General features: G+C 41.6%; 1 protein-coding gene across 1 annotated transcript in view; it reads right to left on the reverse strand.

The window, feature by feature from the left end:
• Positions 1–17,332, reverse strand: part of cacna1c (calcium channel, voltage-dependent, L type, alpha 1C subunit) — a 252,518-nt gene that overhangs the window by 231,165 nt on the left and 4,021 nt on the right. The window lies entirely within an intron of this gene.

Genomic DNA, 17,332 nt, shown 5'->3' on the forward strand with positions numbered 1-17,332 from the left:
ACTCAGTCGAAACTTTGAGACTGTCGCCTCCGTAAAGATGTAACAACCGACAACAATGGACTCCTCGTCCTCCCTGGCGCATGGTTCAGCCTAAAATTCTCGCTTAATAATTCATATCTCAGGTACAAATGATGTATTGCACATGCATTATACATAACGGAGATATTCTCATTTTGGTCACCCAGGGGTGTGTGTTAATCATGAGCAGGCCTGTTAACAGCCTCACAGCCCGGCCAATGTGCGTGCGCACCATTCGGCAACCCCCCCCAATCATCCGCCAACCCCCCGACCCCCCCAACGCCCCCCAACTATCCGCCAACGCCCTCAACCCCCCCCAACACCCCTCCAACCATCTGGCAACCCCCCCAATGCCCCCCGACCATCCGTGAACACCCCCAATGCCCCCCCAAACAACCGTCAACCCCCCCCAATGCCCCCCCAACTGCCCTAACCATCCGCCAACCTCCCCAACCCCCCTCCACCAACCACACGCTAACCCCCCCAACCCCACCACGCCCCCCCAACCATCCGCCAATGCCCCCCAACGCCCCCAACACCACCACGCCCCCCCACCACCCCCAACACAAGTCAGCTGACAGGCATCTAATCTCCTGATTAGATTCTGAAATGAAAACAATAAATCATCAATGTAATGCCAATGTGTAATTAAAATCCAAGAGCATGCAATATGCAAATTGCTAAGTGTCATTAACTCTAATGCTTACTGGATGGCTGGCAATGGCTCAAAAGCCACAAATGCATGCAAACTGCACCTAGTGGGTGTGCAATTAGGGGGAAATTTTACAGTACATAGAGTAAGAGTGTACATAGCAAAATGACATAAAGGAAGATAAACAATCATCATTACTTCTTTCTGTGGTCCTCTAAGAGTTAAGGATACTATTCAGACAAAAAAAAGATACTTTTCACCAGAGGAATCTGGGTAAAGTGGCAAAAATCAAGTGTGGAGTCACGGTGAAGAGATTTTAAACTAAGTGCACCATTATACTGTTCCTCTGACTCACCACAGATAAGAATGAGCATTAGGCTTGACAGCTCCTGACTGCTCTGAAAATGAAAGTATGACTTTGCATTCTAAAATAAATTGCATTCATAGTAAGAACTTTAGGATGTTAAACCAAGAAGGGCTCCCAGAAACCACCCGCCATCCCCGTAAAACACAATTACTGTAATTTTCTGGGTCTGAAGCCCTCCGATGTGCCCTTGATGCATGCGGTCATGTGACTGAGTCATGTGATCTCCCATGGTATCCATGGGAGTGTCCTAGGAGAGTCTGTGAACTGAAGGTGTCTGTGTGTGCTCCAGAATCCAAAACCAGCAGCAGGCCCATAATCCTTTCATCAGAGCTCAGGCCAACCGGCACTGGATGAATTAAACATTCAACGCACAGAGCTCCATAAATTAGGGCGAGCGAGGCCTGTTTTCCCAAACGGTGACACCTAGAGCAGACAGGCACACCTTGCGGGACTTTGTGATAGAGAGAAACCATGCACGGGGGGGGGGGGGGTAACCAAATCAAACAGGGGCAGATTGATATCTCCAGATATCTGCTCTCCTCTACCAGGGCATTTCCCAAGGCCCACAGGCAAAAGAACAGCAGTGCAGATGGGAACGGGGCTTTGCGGAACCCCAAAAGAAGAGAAACAGATCAGACCAATCTGAAGACACAAAAGTACGAAACAACTTTGACACTGCCCTTTCGTTTTTTGAATGATGCAGCTTTCTCGTGTAGGTGTAACAGAAACGGGCGTTCAGAGCCCAGGAGATTCCACCAGTTTCCTGCCCCTCGCATTAATGTGCCTGGGTCTGGAGAGCGGAGACTCGTCTATAGGGATGTGTACTGAAATCAGCTCAGCGCAAACACATCAAGCCTGCCCTAGATAGGAGACCATAACTTGGGGAATGCAGACATTCCCGCTCTATTCTTAAATGCTACTTTAACCCCGCGGTACGCGCTGGTCTGTGCTTTTTCCCGCTCAGAAATCCTCGGTCCGCACAGATACAACACACAATTTAACGGGAGGCACTGAAAAGAAAGAGCTCATTTTTTCATCCCAGGGAGCGAGCGTCACCATTTGCAAACGTTGCTCCTTTTCCTTCTGTGCAACAGAACACAACTGGACAGCAGGCAGGAAGGGGAGAGGGGAGGTGGGAGGGGGGGCGGCGTTTTAAGGCCTGGCGAAACCGCACCAGCATTGTGACACTGCTCAGCGAACACAAACAGCAAAGCATCATGTAATTTGTCGGCCATTTAACTTTCTATTTGAAGTCCACTTCAAAACATTCCAGTTCATAGCCCATGTGATGAGCCACTTTCGATTCCTCTGACAGAGAGAGGTACAAGCCGGTCTGATTCTGCTGAAGAAGGTCATCCGTATACAGCTTGCTTCCAGGGTCTTCGCAGAACAGCTTTTCTCCAATTCTCAGAAGGACATGAATCCAGGGAACGGAAATAGGGTCTTGATACGAAAATACCCCCGGAATCAGTGGTTCAGGTTCGATACACTGTGGTCTGATCCTCAATCAACATTTCTCCCGACCTTTGGCTTCCCTTTGAATTAAGTGCTACTGCTTGGTTTTTTTAATTCATTGCCACAGCCCATAAGAGTTTACTTTTCTGAGCATAACAAAACTCACCAAATTATGTTTGTGAATAAAGAAGCATGGGGTCAAAGTCAAGGATAAATGTTGACTAAAGTATTTCAATTCCTACACTGGTAATAGAACAGGCTTTCCATGCTAGATGCTGGGGGGTATATCATTGCAGTAAGGACTTCCGCAATATCCGGCAATGTCACCAATTTTTCACACATGTCCCCCAATACAGAACCATCACCAACTCCACACAAGTCCCACTAAAGTCACATTGACCAATGTCATGTGTGCTACCTCAGTAGGGTGACAGTTTGCTGCTGTGTTGGCAATTTTCTGTTCTATTCAAAATCACACTGTACTGTGCCTGCCCTACAGACACAAATCCATTTAAGGTCTTAGCACTGCTTTCATACACAAAGACCACCACCTAATCAAAGCTTTAAAAATGCTTTTCTGCTGGATTTAAGTAGGAGGACTCCACAAATCGAAATAGGTTCATGACAAAAACCCACTGGAATGATCCATACAATTTTAAAAACATTACTTCCGTTGCATATTTATTTCCCCGTCTACCAAAGTTGTGTAAAGCACCTTACCTTTGCTCAAAATATTAAAGAATTCAAAGGACATTGAAACTAACAGGGTTGTAAAAAAAAAAAAAAAAAAAAAAAAAAAAAAAGAGAAGATAACACCAAGACGTTGGAGGACTAGTGGTCAATGATAACACGCCCTCCATTTAACCTCAGCCCCGCCGTGTTACCTGCCAGGATCGTTAGCAGCAGTGGCGGAGGGGGACACCAGGATCACGGCGGTGTAATTGTACAGGTGACTCCGACACACCGAGGTGCTGCGGAGGTGACGTGCGGTGACAAGGCTGCACTTACCACTTACAAGCCGAAGCAGATATCCCGCTAGCGCGGGGGGGGGGGGGGGAACAGAGAACAACAAGCGCTCCGCGGCCTAATCGCTAATCGCTAGCCACTGACCCGCTCTCGAATGGACGTCTATCCACCCATCGAGGCCCTGCCCTCCAATGCCCCCCACCCCGACCCCGACCCCCCACGGGTCCCCAGCTGCCAGCAATGCGTGTGCTGCCAACATGCCACTCACAGCTGTTTCTCATCTGCTGATGAACAGATCGACCCCTTTATGCGTCGGATCTCTCATTCGAGCCCCATCCTGCCCTGCGTCTGACAAGGGACGAGGTACCTTTCACCACAGCGGACAATAGTGAACCGACCGAGCAACGGAGCCGTTTTCCACAACGTGACCAATCCCAGCTCCCCGACATTAGAGCCACAGGCTTACACAGGCTGCACTCTGTCTTTAAAGGGTTCCAGTTTGGGGCCTAAAGAGATGGTGTAATATTTCGGTGCAAATGTATTCCGACCTGGGGGGGTTTACAGAGATATTACAATATGCTTTTCCAAGTGAGTCATGGGGCCTGTTGTGCTCTTTGCCGAGGTACAGTGTGCCAGCGTGTACCTTAGGATAATAAAGATGACTTAGGCTACTGTATGGTATTCTGGGAATAGTTCCATTTTCTGTATAGCTTTCTTATACCAGTGAGAGCGTACCTATCTTCCAAAAAAATCCAGGAAAAGTCCTGGCCGTATTTTTCACCCTTTATGGTGAGGAGAAAGTACCCTAAATTGAGTTACCGTGCAGCCATTGTTTCCACTGAAACCAAATTTAAATTGTGATCATTTGAGGAATTGTGATGCAGTTCATGCATCATGCAGGAAACTGCAGTTTGCTGACAATAAGACAATAAGCTTGGACTAAACCATCCTCCCATTTTACAGCAACTTCCAGTCTTTTCAGGAACATCAAGGATGCCCACCGCCTTTGCCAGCCAATACATGTTTGTTTTAAAAGTCCATTAGATGTAGCTGAAGTACCAGGGCTATTAGCAGCAATGCCTATTGAAGTGTCATACTGAATTTAAATGAAAATAAAAAACAATTCTTCCCTGTGCGGAGGTAGCACCGTTTGACTGCACGGAAGATGCACCCAACGGCTAATGCAAAATTCAAAATGTACCACATGCTTGGGCAAGAGACGCGCTGCGGCCCATGAATAATGCAGCCTCTGCCCCTTCAAAATTTTATTTATCTTCAAATACAAGAACTTCAGTCAACAACATGAATGTCAATGTCATGGAATACCACGCTAATCCAAACGCTTGTAAAGACAAGATGTGGCTATCATCCGGCAGTGCAAAATACCCACATAACACCTGTAAATATGCACTATAATTACCAAAAAAAAAAAAAAGGTTTATTTGAACGGATTTAAATTTCCACGGTAAACACTCGGGAAACACCACGATTTCAATTATATGAGTAACAAGACCGCTAAGAAAAATAAATAAATTCTGATAAACAAACAGTCAAGGGGGGGGAAATTAATGCAGAGGAGACGAAAGCGAAGGGGAGAAAACTGCAAATATTAGAAAGAGTTTCCTAAAACCCCGAGCATGCCTGCTGCATAATAATGCGTCACAACAACGGAAAATGAAAAGCAGTCGTTCAACATTTAATGCTGTGCAATCTGCCGACTCCAGAGCCTAATGCCGTTTTAGAAATGGCACCAGGTTTCAGAGGCGTATTTATTCCATTTGAAAACTCATTCAAACAAACTGTAACATGAGCGAACAGGGAGAGGATTTTTTACATTGTTGCTATTTGTTTGTTCGTTTTTTAAGGGGTGGGGGAGCACTGCAGTTGTCATGACAGAACTGTTTAAGACAGAGACCCAGAGAAAAGTCCTGATCAAAGTGAGGCCCTGTTCAGCAAATAGGTCAGAACCCAACCATATGTGCAAGAGCTGTAACCACCGTGGTCGAGAGTCACCAACAGCCACAGATACAGTGCTGGAGGCACAACTTCATGATGGATGACTTGCCCTAAATTGGTATTATCTGAGACATGGGACAGAACACAACTCATTCAGATTCACCTAGTTTCTCTCTCTCAATGCCCCCCCCCCCCCCCCCCCCCCCCGCTTCCCCCTCATAGAAAAGGGCAACTTAAGCAAGACAGAACACACCAGCCCCCCAGCCCCCCATAACCATTCAGACATTCACTTCTGCTCAGAGAAGCCAAAGCCTGTACCACTCTCCTATCCTTTATTCCCGCTTTCAACACAAAAAAAACAAACAACAGCATTGTGCACCAGCCCCCATGCTAAATGTAGTGGTTTTTAATTGATAGGATACTGAATGATAAGTGACTCTTAATAGTCCCAGAGCGTCCAGCCAGCACAAAGTAAACAGCCAAGATCTCCATTACCTATATTCCTTTGGCTCCCGTTTTCATAGGTTGTACAAATCAAAGAGGAACCCCTTGAAACATGAAACATACAAGACAGGCATTTTTATTGTAACGCTAATGGGAAAAGACACGTGATGACTCAATTAATGCTGAGAGGAAGCGGTGTTGGACAGGGACCCCAAATGAGAGGGAAAGGCACGTTGCGTGTATGCATGAGAGAAACAGCGCAATCACATTCAAGGAAGGAGATCGTATTACCACTTCAAATATGGAGCTTTGGCCCAAATACAATTCATTTGGATCGGAGTAATACTTTGTCAGATTCAGTGAAACAAATCCATGCCCCTTACAATTACCATACATATCACATAAAGCTGGGAAGCTTCAGACAGGTAATTACTGCTCCTGCTTATATGGGTCTGAAACCTGACAGTAATGATGGCGAGTTCCTTATCCAAAAAGGAAAGGGGGGCATGATGAAAAACGACAGAACATGGAAAATAGCCACGGGAATTCGGAACAGCAGCTTTTTTAAAGGGGAGCCATAGTTTAGTATTAAATAAACAGCCACTGTAGAAAAGCAAGCAGTACCCCTATAGCATGCATTCTTGTTACATTCAGGTGGAAGCTGAGAATGCAACAGGTATCCTCCATGCCCAAGTGCCCAAATCGTTCAGAGATAAACAAATTGTCTGTACTTTGATAAATGTTTCATACAAATGTAACCTTTACTACGTAACAGACATAAGACATAACACAGGGGTTACCATTCAGCAGCACTGTATATAGTACAAGCTATGTTTACAACCTTGCGCCTTTCCCTTATCATATTCAGTCTATACTCTATACTATACAGTAACATAAAAGATAACCTACTAATCCATTACTAACTGGTGACTCCAGAAACAACAAGCTGTCAGTCATGAGATAAGACACCAATCTACCAAGTGAATGTATAGACATGGTAAACAAGCACAGCTGTGTTGCAAAAGCGGCACAGGAGTGAGGTGAGGAGGTTCTTGAAATGTTATTGCAGTGTTTTCCTTGTGTTACCCACTATCTTGTCATCCGTTCGTTTTCTTTTTTTTTCTTTCTTTTTGTAAACTCCCCAGAATTTAGGAATGCTTATTGCAGCTTGGTTTGGCACGTAAAGCTTAAGATAGTTCATCATAAGCATAATTTTTGCAGCGAAATACATTTCATCCTCTCACGCATGAGTTTCTTACGTAGGAAGACCTATTTTCACAGGGCGCTACAATACCAAAGCTCAAATCTCTCCCAATAAAAATCACGTTACGTGACATTAGCAGACATGTATGACATCCATCTCATCGCACAAATCCAATCTAGATTGGATCACATATGGGATGAACTGCAGAAATTCACATACACATGAATAGCCTAGGCTACAGAAATGTAAAAGAACGTGTTAACAATAATAATTTGATTTAAAAATCCGCGAAATGGGAATAATTATTAAAAGTTTTTTTATCGTAACTACATTTACCCATCAATATCTGAGTGCTTTAAAATAGGAAACGTCACTTATGAAGACTGGCCCTCAAAAGCAATAAATAAACAATAAACATGAGATAGATGTTTATTAAGATACACTATTGAAACTGCTGGGAAAAAATGACAACAAAAGGTTTAATGTTTTTTGTCATTTCACTGTTTTCTAGCAGCTTGCACCTTAGTCCTCGTCAGTGGTTGTTGGGGGTACCGCTTCACAACTATTCTGCGTCTCTCCTAAGCATCATCAAAGCTTCGAAGTCAACCTAATCCGGCTATTCTATTAGCGACATTGTAATAATTCGTCATATGATAACAGTAAGTCGATTTGTCGGGCGCTTCTGTTAATTATGAATAAGACATTGATGTGGGCTACTTCTTTATTTCTTTCCTGTCGAAAAATGTCACAACCATTTCAGAGGCGAACGCAGAGAGAGAAAATGAAATGACATCGCGCGGCCAAGAACATAAATTCGTGTCAAGGATGCTCTTAAAATCCGTACGGCACGTTTGGAAAGGTAGCCAGAATGTGTCGGCACAAATTCGACAGCCCTATGACACACCTGCTCGGCTGAAATCAGGGTTTGTGATTGCATCGCCAATGGCGCGTGTCTGTCGAAAGGCAACACTCAGATGAGAGTCATACCACGATTTTAATTTCGGAGCCAACCAAACCCAAATGCTGCGCCACAACCGCTAAATCGAATCGAGAGACCATAGCTGCAGATGACTGTTGCTATGTGTCCGCGCCACTGTTACCACTGCACTAGATAGCAACCATTAATTTACCGCTTCTTTAGCAGGCTATTATCAGAAGTTTAGATTGGTATCTGTTCCCGTAACTGCTGCAGGTTGTAGCCTATCGAAAAGAAAATCAGCCCAATTGTACGTTCGACGTGGAAGACTGCGAACACTGCGCCAAGGAATAGGCTACATGCATTCCCAGACTGAAACGGTGAGTGTTAGCATATTTAGAATTAATGCTAACATGTGGATACAAATTTAATCTTAAAAAGGCACCCACTCCACCGCATAAAATGCTACATGACCCAAGATGCAGAGCGCTTTGCAGCAATGCCACCGGTGTGCGTCCAGGCCCTGCCGACGTAGTTGCTAGTGCTTTAATGTTCAAATGATGGTGTAACTATGGATAGTAGCCTATATAACGTTAGCGACTGTACTGTAACAGGAATAAATAAATAACCTGAGGAAGGTTACAATCAGGTGTCAGTTCGGCCTAAATAGACTTCTGTTAGGAGAGAGAGAGAGAGAGAGAGAGAGAGAGAGAGAGAGAGAGAGAGAGAGAGCGAGAGCGAGAGAGAGGGAGAGAGTGAGTGAGAGAGAGAGAGAGAGCGTGTGTGTGCGTGTGAACTAGGCTTTACATTAAGGCAGACGCGCGTATGTTACATTAAATGAAAACCGGTCCAATGCTCAGCCCTGGATCGAAGAACGGGCTACAACACATTTCTGGAAATAATACATGTCATAAAGAACTACAGATCCAGCATTAGTCGTTTTTATATCAAAGGGCCAATTCATCATAGGCTAGCTCACGAGGAACCTGTTTGATAATGATGTTGTGTTTGGTTCATCACAACCCAGAAGCAAGAAATGCAGCACTGTCACCCTGGCATAGATACAGCCTACCCTTAGTTCGCTTAACATTGTTTAGCATCCATTTTATAGGTGCAGGATGGAACTATGAAGTGGCAGTTAATGCACAAATTTTAGGGTGTGGATTAAGACACGCAAAATCAGCTCTATAGTCTACGCTATATTATCTAATAGTGTAGACAACTGTCAATTGTCTAACAGTTCAAAATGAAATGTCTACCCCCCCCCCCCCCCCTTCCAATCCCCACCTCCATAACCAATATTAAGCAATACATTTCTCAAGCATAGCTTCCAGCAGAACAGTGATACCTGGAAACAAAGTGATAATCAATATAATTGAAAACAAATGTCTTAAATCTAAACCTTACCTTGATGATTTTCAAGGGTTTCCTCCGGTATGTACATGTTTTTGCTTGCATTTACCATAAATGTGGTCCAGCTCTATCCGTAGGTGAATGAAGAAAAGGTTGCAAAAGGAGGAGGGGTAGGAGGAAAATAACCAAAGGAGGAAAAATAAATCAAAGAAAAAAATAAAAATGAATTACGGAAATCTTGAGATATTCCCTCTTTGTGTTTTAGTTAATATTACCTGATCCCCATTATGGAGTTAAAAAACAGAAATAGACATTCGCTGGAACCACCTAAGAAAACGAACCAGTGCATCCTCGGTACATCCGGGCCCTACCTAAGAAACATGATACCAAACCCACTTGCTGCTAGTGATAATCAAAATAGTACCAAATTGCCTCCAATTGCATTAAATGGATAAAGCAAAGACTATAGAAAGATACAAAATCGGGCGCGAGCGCTGCTGAATAAAGAAAAGATAAAAGCTCTCGATGCAACAAAATAGAAAGGTGTGTATATTCCAGAACTGATTTCACGCGGTTAAATCTTCCATTATAACTGATTCCAAGATTGGTGTCCAAAAACAGGAATATAGGACGTGTCTCATTAAGCGATCCGAATTCTGTCAATTCCAACCCGTAAGAAAAGCGGAGTTCTCACTCGCCCTGCGGAAAGCGGTCGGCTGCCTCTCTGCAGTAATACTTGTCTAGTGGAAGGAAGAGAGAGGGGGAGAGCGAGAGAGGGGGTGACGATTAAAGCCCCCCTCCCCTGTACACTCTCTGACTGGTTCCAGATGTTACTGCGCTACAAAATAGAATAAACCGTCCATGATTTTCCAGACTTGCTTGCGCTGCATCGAGATAGAAGAAAATGGCAAGACTGGATTCTAGCGGTGTTTTGATTAGGCTACTCGTTTGCCTAGACAAAAGGGAAGAAGAAGGGAGAACAAGAGGATGGTTGATATTTTAACCTGTCTTCGATTATCGTTGTCTGGGTACATTTCATCCTGTATCTCCCCGTGTGCTCTTCAGGATGCCGTAAAGCTAAAAACGATTAAAAACTTTTTTTCTTTGACACATGCGAAGTCTAATTATAGGGATGACAAGTTGTGTATCCATAAAACAGACGCATTCCAAGAGCACAATCTTCCTGGCAAAATGTGGATGAAATATGCGTTGTATACACAATGCATTAGAACCACAAAGCTCCCTCGAGTCAGGCCACAGTCTGCTACAGTATCTGTAACTGCTCACCGCTTTCACGTAACATAATGAAAAACCAAAAATCCTGAATAGTTTGCTAATACGTTACTTTCTTTATGTTAATATCCTATTGTTTTCAATGAAATTCTTCCAATTATCAGACGCGCGTTTAAATATCTTTAGTAGCCTATTTGCTCTCTGTAATATATTTTTTTACCTTTTATTAAATAAAAGGCTAAATCAATATACTTAGTTACTGTCTATAACCAATAGTTACTATTGCTAAAAATAGTTTCTATAACTAATAAGAATAATTAGTTGGCCTATACTGTATATTATGGACTAACTGGGCTATATACTGTACAATGGGAATCACAAGTCTGAGGCCACTACCAAGTCCTGGGTTTTTAGTTTAATTATTTATCCAGGAATAATACAATTATCATAGTCCAATTTCACTTCTTATTTAATAATACATTATTGAGAAGGGAAGCTTATTAGGATGGCATTCCTACCACAGACAGTGAAGGCAGTAATCAAGGCAAAAGGCAGACACACCTAACTATTTTTGACCTTCAATATACACTTTTTGGACTTATATTCTTAAAAAATATAAAGTATTCTTGAATATGTATATACAGAGTATGATAACTGTACACAGGAATGAAAACAATCAGTTCTTGGTAGTGTCCTCAGACTTTTGGTCCCCACCATAACTCTTCTATCCTAGTAATACAATTATTCCATAGCTTTGGGATGGGAGTTTAGATTGATGTCCATGGTTGTTTTTCTCAGATGCCTTCATGTTGCAACTGAATGCCTCCAGTGCTGCAAGGCTAACAAAAAATGTACGGCATGGACAGTGTTACTACGTTTGGCTATACACTGTTAATTTACCTCGACTCCGTTCATAATCGTGCATACAACAAAAAAAAAGTGTCTATTAAAAAAAACCCCATGAGCATATGTTAGGAGGAGAGTCCAAGCAGATACGTGAGATGGATGAAGTCGTGCCCAGCATTTGATTATGTGATTTCAAAGAGAGAGTATTTTATGAAAAAACTTGAGATGTACAGCTTGGCCCATCGGGTTTTACTGTAAGCGTGTAAACTGCCTTTTCAAAGGGGATACCCGACTCACTGAATTAATTCATTTAAATTAATGTCACACATTTATGATTCTATATCAATCATTTAGGCTCGACCTGGCTACAAACATATCTGTTCTTTATCAGGAATATTTCCAACTACATTGCCTTCATCATTTGGAACACTTTTTGAGGATACTTACAACCTTCAGGGTACTAGGCCATATTTTTCCAGTTTAATTCACATGATAACAGGAGTTAGGCACTGTAGGCCAACCTGATGCTCACTGTTAAGAGGAAATGTAAGCATAAATTTAGAAAAATCTATCTAAAACGTGTTAGCAGTTTTTTTGCTTTGCGCTACCTTCTTATAAGTAAGCTCCATCAAGGGCAGGTTAGTGGACATTAAACCTGTTCGTTGTAGGCTTGCATTAGCTATTATATAATATTGTGTTATATTATGTTTATATTACAATTAAGCTGTATATCGTAGCCTGTTACCTTTCAGATGATTTTTTCTTCAATAGTGATTTGGCAGTTCATTGGCTATAGCCTTTTTGTAGTAAAGTGGGGGAGTATTTATGCTATCGATAGTGTTTGGATCCGCATACCGAAAACAAGCTCATTCAGGGATATGGGTCTGTGGGGAGTGTTTTGCAACCGGACAGTCAATTCAGCAGAGTTTCATCTTTAAAACGCTTCATTCTGTTGCAGCTATTGAATGCACCCCAGGTGTATTTTTAGTGCACTCATAAGGCAATCAATTATTCATAGTAACAGTACAATAATCTCTCTTCGGTGCAATGATTAATTGCCATTCCATCCTTAAAACATAGAGGTTATCACATTTGCGAAAGATTGCAGTATGGACAGTACATTTACAAGAAGGGGAAAAATGTATAGCAGAAGTATCAATTTATCAGATTATGGCTAATATTATGTATAAATATGATAATTTCATCATATTCACTAGTATTTTATAGGGACACAGAATATCAACAGTACATGAGTCGATAACACAGGTAGGCCATTTCTTATAAATTGATTGGTTCAGCATAATTCCATGGGAGGGACCATTCAGCCTGAATTAGTCTCATTATCCAGGCAAGAAAACGCAAAGTCTTTCGAAAGAAAAGCTAAATATTCTATCATGAAGTCAAAGGGCTTTGACGTACAGCTGAAAAATGAAATAATAATTTTATGTACACGCTCATTAATTTATTGCATCGAAAGCAAAGTAGCGAAAATACATCTGCATTAGTCCATCTCCCGGTCACCCTAAAACATCGCACCTCCAGTGGATTGTGTCCCCCTGCTGTACAGCCCCAGTCACCGTTGGCCAAAGACCAATAATTCTACTCTTGTCCAGAATTATCTTGACAAAATGCAGAAGAAAAGGCTGTATAAAGTGAACGACACAAATAATGGGGTTTTAAACATATGGGGAAACAATGTACTTTTATTTGCATACATTTATTCAGATACAATTTATTTATAATTTTGTTTAGGCTAGTTATATTATTTTCTTCACTTGGGAACAAGTTTATTTTAAATAAAATCAAACTGTATTGTGGCATTCCACCACTTCCTGGTATAGGGTATAAAAATAAGGTAACATGCCTGTAAAATCTCATCCATTAGCATGGGGACAGGCAAAGAACAAATCAGGTCCAAAAAAACATTTAAACATTCCATTCCATTGTTAGGGTGATAAACAAAAATATGCAAAAACATGGAACAGCTGTAAACTTGCCAGGCAGAGGACATAAATGCATAGTGTCCCCAAGCACTGTGAGGCAAAGTAGAACCCAAGAATCAGAGTTAATGCAGAGTTTAGTTGCATTTTGATGTCTGAAAATCAACCATAAAACATTGACACCAACAAGTTCATTGGAAAGATTTCACAAATACTAAGAGGAAACGACAAATTCAAGTGTGTAGATTCTGCTGAACATAATTGGAGCTATGACTGGAACCAGGTGCTATAGTGGCCAAGTTACTTTTGGCCATGTACATTATTGGCATTTGACATTTTAACCAAAAACTGGGTTGCCCCTGCCAGGAAGCAGAGGCTTGGCCATTAGGGGGACCCTCCAACAAAACAATGACCCGAAATATACACCAAAATCAAAACAGAGATGGTTCTGTGAAAATAGAATCAATGTTTTGCAACTGACGGGACAAGGACTCCTATCAAAAATCTGAATTTGCTTTGTGGTCTGAATTGAAGCAGCCCAAGGTTATCAAGGATCTCAAAAGTTTCTGCATGAAGGATTGGGTCAAGATCCCACATGTGTTCTCCAACATTATAATTACAGGAGTACCAATTTAGCAAATAAATGTATACTTTGAAAAATGTGTTATTGTGATTGATTTCATTGAATCATTAATAAAGTACCATATTTTGCATATGTGGGAAAATTATAATATCTAATTAAAAGTGATGTGTGTTTTCTACAGGCTGCAACTTTATCAATGGTGCTAATAATTGACTGTGGAACAGTACCATAAACTGTTACTATAAGTTGGTTCAGCCAGCATCTTTACTGACAGAGCCACAAGCATTTTTATTCTTTGGAGAATCCAATATTTTTTGTTGAATTATATTCCATGAGAATGGCTTTCCTGTGTGCGTGTGTTGTGTGTGTGTTAGCTTGAAATGAATCTAGTATACTGGAAACTGTGCCAAGTTTGCATAGACAATGATGCGTTTACAGGCATAGTATGCAGGATTATTACCTTGAAAATATAATAAAATAACCACGTTAAGCATATCTATGATGCGCTGGCAATCGCTGTCTTTGCCTTTAACAAATTTGTGCCCCTTTACCTGTGTTTATTATTTTTAAATTAGTGTGTGATGTTTCTGGCATGGTGCTCTTTTCAGCATGCGGAGGGGTGGATGTGGCTACAAAGCAGATCGACAAGCTGACAGGGCTCGTTCAAAAACCAGAGTCAACCTTGCAATTTCTTTTCCTCGCTGGCGACAGCTATCAAAAGAATGGAGCTATAAAGATAAAAACGGCAAAAGCGATTTTGAAATATAAAGACAGAGGTGAGTGGACGGGGGTTGAGGATAGATGAGGAGACTTTGATAGTAAACACAGAACCACAGCAAGGCAAAAAAAAAAAAAAGTTGTGATTTAATCCTGATGCCAAGACAGACACAAGACTGGTGGGAAGTGAAGCTGGGAAATTTGTTGAAACCCCCCCCCCCCACTGCAGCCTGGTTTTATACTCAGTATAACCTTACAGTTATTTTTATCATTTTTGCCCATACACCCATAGCAATCCATAAACTAAGTTTACCTCATTCACATGTTTTAGGGCTAGACAGTAATCCCACTGTATGTTGCTGATGTGAATGTGGAGACGTGATTTTCTTTTCTGATGGCTGAGAACTGGCCGCAGCTCCACCAAAGGGTTTGGCTTCTGAGAGTCAGGTCATGGGAAAGGTCCTGTGAGCCTCTTTCATGAGAGCAGCTCGTGGTATGTTACGTTTTTCAGATTCACGACGTTCATTCTTTGAACGGTGCCTTCTTTTCTGGCCCTGCCTCCCATTCGCTTATCTATGCGTGCAAGAGGTATCTCTGTTTGCCCAGAGCACTGTCACATGCAGACTTCTCAGGGGGTTTTGCTTTCTCATCTTTGTTTAAACACTGCAGTGAGGCTCTGGGTTTCATCTGCGGTCACTAGTGCACTTTGATGTTTCTCTCCAATCCAGTCTCCGCAAATAATAATAATAATGCAAAGTATTTGCAACAGATTCTTTTCACTTAAGAGATGACATACACTGGCAAAAGTGCCGGAAAAGGTACAAAAGCTTGTCCCTGGGGTGGCACCCTGTACATAAAACTGCACCCCTTGCCATTGGATAAATAATTAACTTGTACTTTTTTTGTTTGTAAAATGTACTTATTTGTACACCAAAGAACAGTATTGTACCTCTCAGGATGCATTTGGGAAATTTGTTCCATAAAGAACAGAAATGTACCTCCACAGTGCCCTTTTGTCTGAGAGTGTACGTTGCATTTCAGCCTCATGCTCTCATCCATGGCAACTTACACAGATTTTACATACAATCTATTTGCACAGCTAGACATTTTACGGAAGAAATTCAAATATAAACATTGATCATGGGTGTAATGGCAGTTCCCCAGCTGGGAATAAAACCTGCAAACCTCAACTTCAACTTGCAAGTTCAGGTACCTAACTATACTACACTGTTACTCATACTCATATCATAATCAAACAGATGAGAGTCCATCCAGTTCAACAAATAGTTCTCAGATTTTTCCTCCTTATTGTAAGTGAATGATAGTGTTTGTAGCTTGGGCCAGATGCAAATACATGCAGAAATATTGGGATTGTTGTTATGGCTCTGTACACCAGCACAGTGGATTTAAAATAAAACAATGAACATTAAGTTGAAGTGCAGACTGTCAGGTTAAATTTAACTGTGTTTACATTGCATCCATATCTGGTGTCAGTGTAGGAATTACAGCCCTGTTTATGCATTGCCCCCCTTCCTCCATTTGGACAAAAGTAATGGGACATCTGGCTGCTCAGATGTTTCTTGGCCAACTGCTCGTACTTCTTGAAATATTAACATATCGTTTTGTCTAACCTATCTGCATTTAGTCAATTCTTTTCAACTGACTAATAGAATAATTTCAGTAATAAGTATTGAGATGTAACTCAGGCAACACCCAGCCGATGAATGATAAGCATGTATAATGTCAGGAAATGTCAGGAACCTGCCTGTGCCAGTAAGACTAAACCACAAACAATCCTCCGTGAGTCAGCTGCTATGACTCCAGAAAGATTTTTTTGGAGGTACAATACCACACAACATTGCAACATCTCTTCATAAGACACAGAAAGAGAAGACACCCCTTTCTATTTTTTGAGCCAAGAAAAATGTTGAGCCATTGTGTTTTTAAACTAGATTAGGCCCATGAATATGAATCTACATCAGACATACTCAACATCTCAGAACATTTAAGTGCACTGCTATTCATTTAATTTAGCCATGGACAATGCTACAGAAAACATTATGAAATACAAAGTACACAAACTTCTTGAGGAAAAAGTATAAAAGGAAGAAGGTAAACAATATTTATTCAGATAGTTTCCCTCGAGTAGTTGGTGGTCAGTGTGATGTGTGTATGCAGCCTACAGTCATTTACAATATGGGAAGAATGATAGAAAGATCCATTTTAATCTCGAGTTACACTACGTATTATTAAAAAAGGTGTGCATTCATTTTGTAAATTTTTAATTAGTCTGCAGTCTGTAACAATTCCCCTCCAGCCTTAAGCAGCCTCAGAAACACAGTCATAGCCTAAAATCTGCTTCCCGCCTTAACGGGCCTATGAAGCCAATTCGATTGAAAAAGGTAGTGCTGCCCCCTGGAGCCATATAAAAACAGTGCAACGAAGAACAACAGTGCTCACCATTCCAGTTCAGCTGTAAAGTAGCGTTAGCCAGGAACGCACAGTAACCACGCCACGGCCACCATCTAACAGTTCAGCTAGTTTACATTTATTCTACACTTGTTGGCTGTATTTTAATGTTTCATCGACGTAATCAAAATTAATCCACCCCATCCAAATAGGCATATTACACACGAGTCTAAAAGGAACATGATCAGTATTATAATATTTAAGTCAATGTGA

The sequence above is a fragment of the Conger conger genome, chromosome 8 (genome assembly GCF_963514075.1).
Source record: "Conger conger chromosome 8, fConCon1.1, whole genome shotgun sequence".
NCBI classification, from domain to species: domain Eukaryota; kingdom Metazoa; phylum Chordata; class Actinopteri; order Anguilliformes; family Congridae; genus Conger; species Conger conger.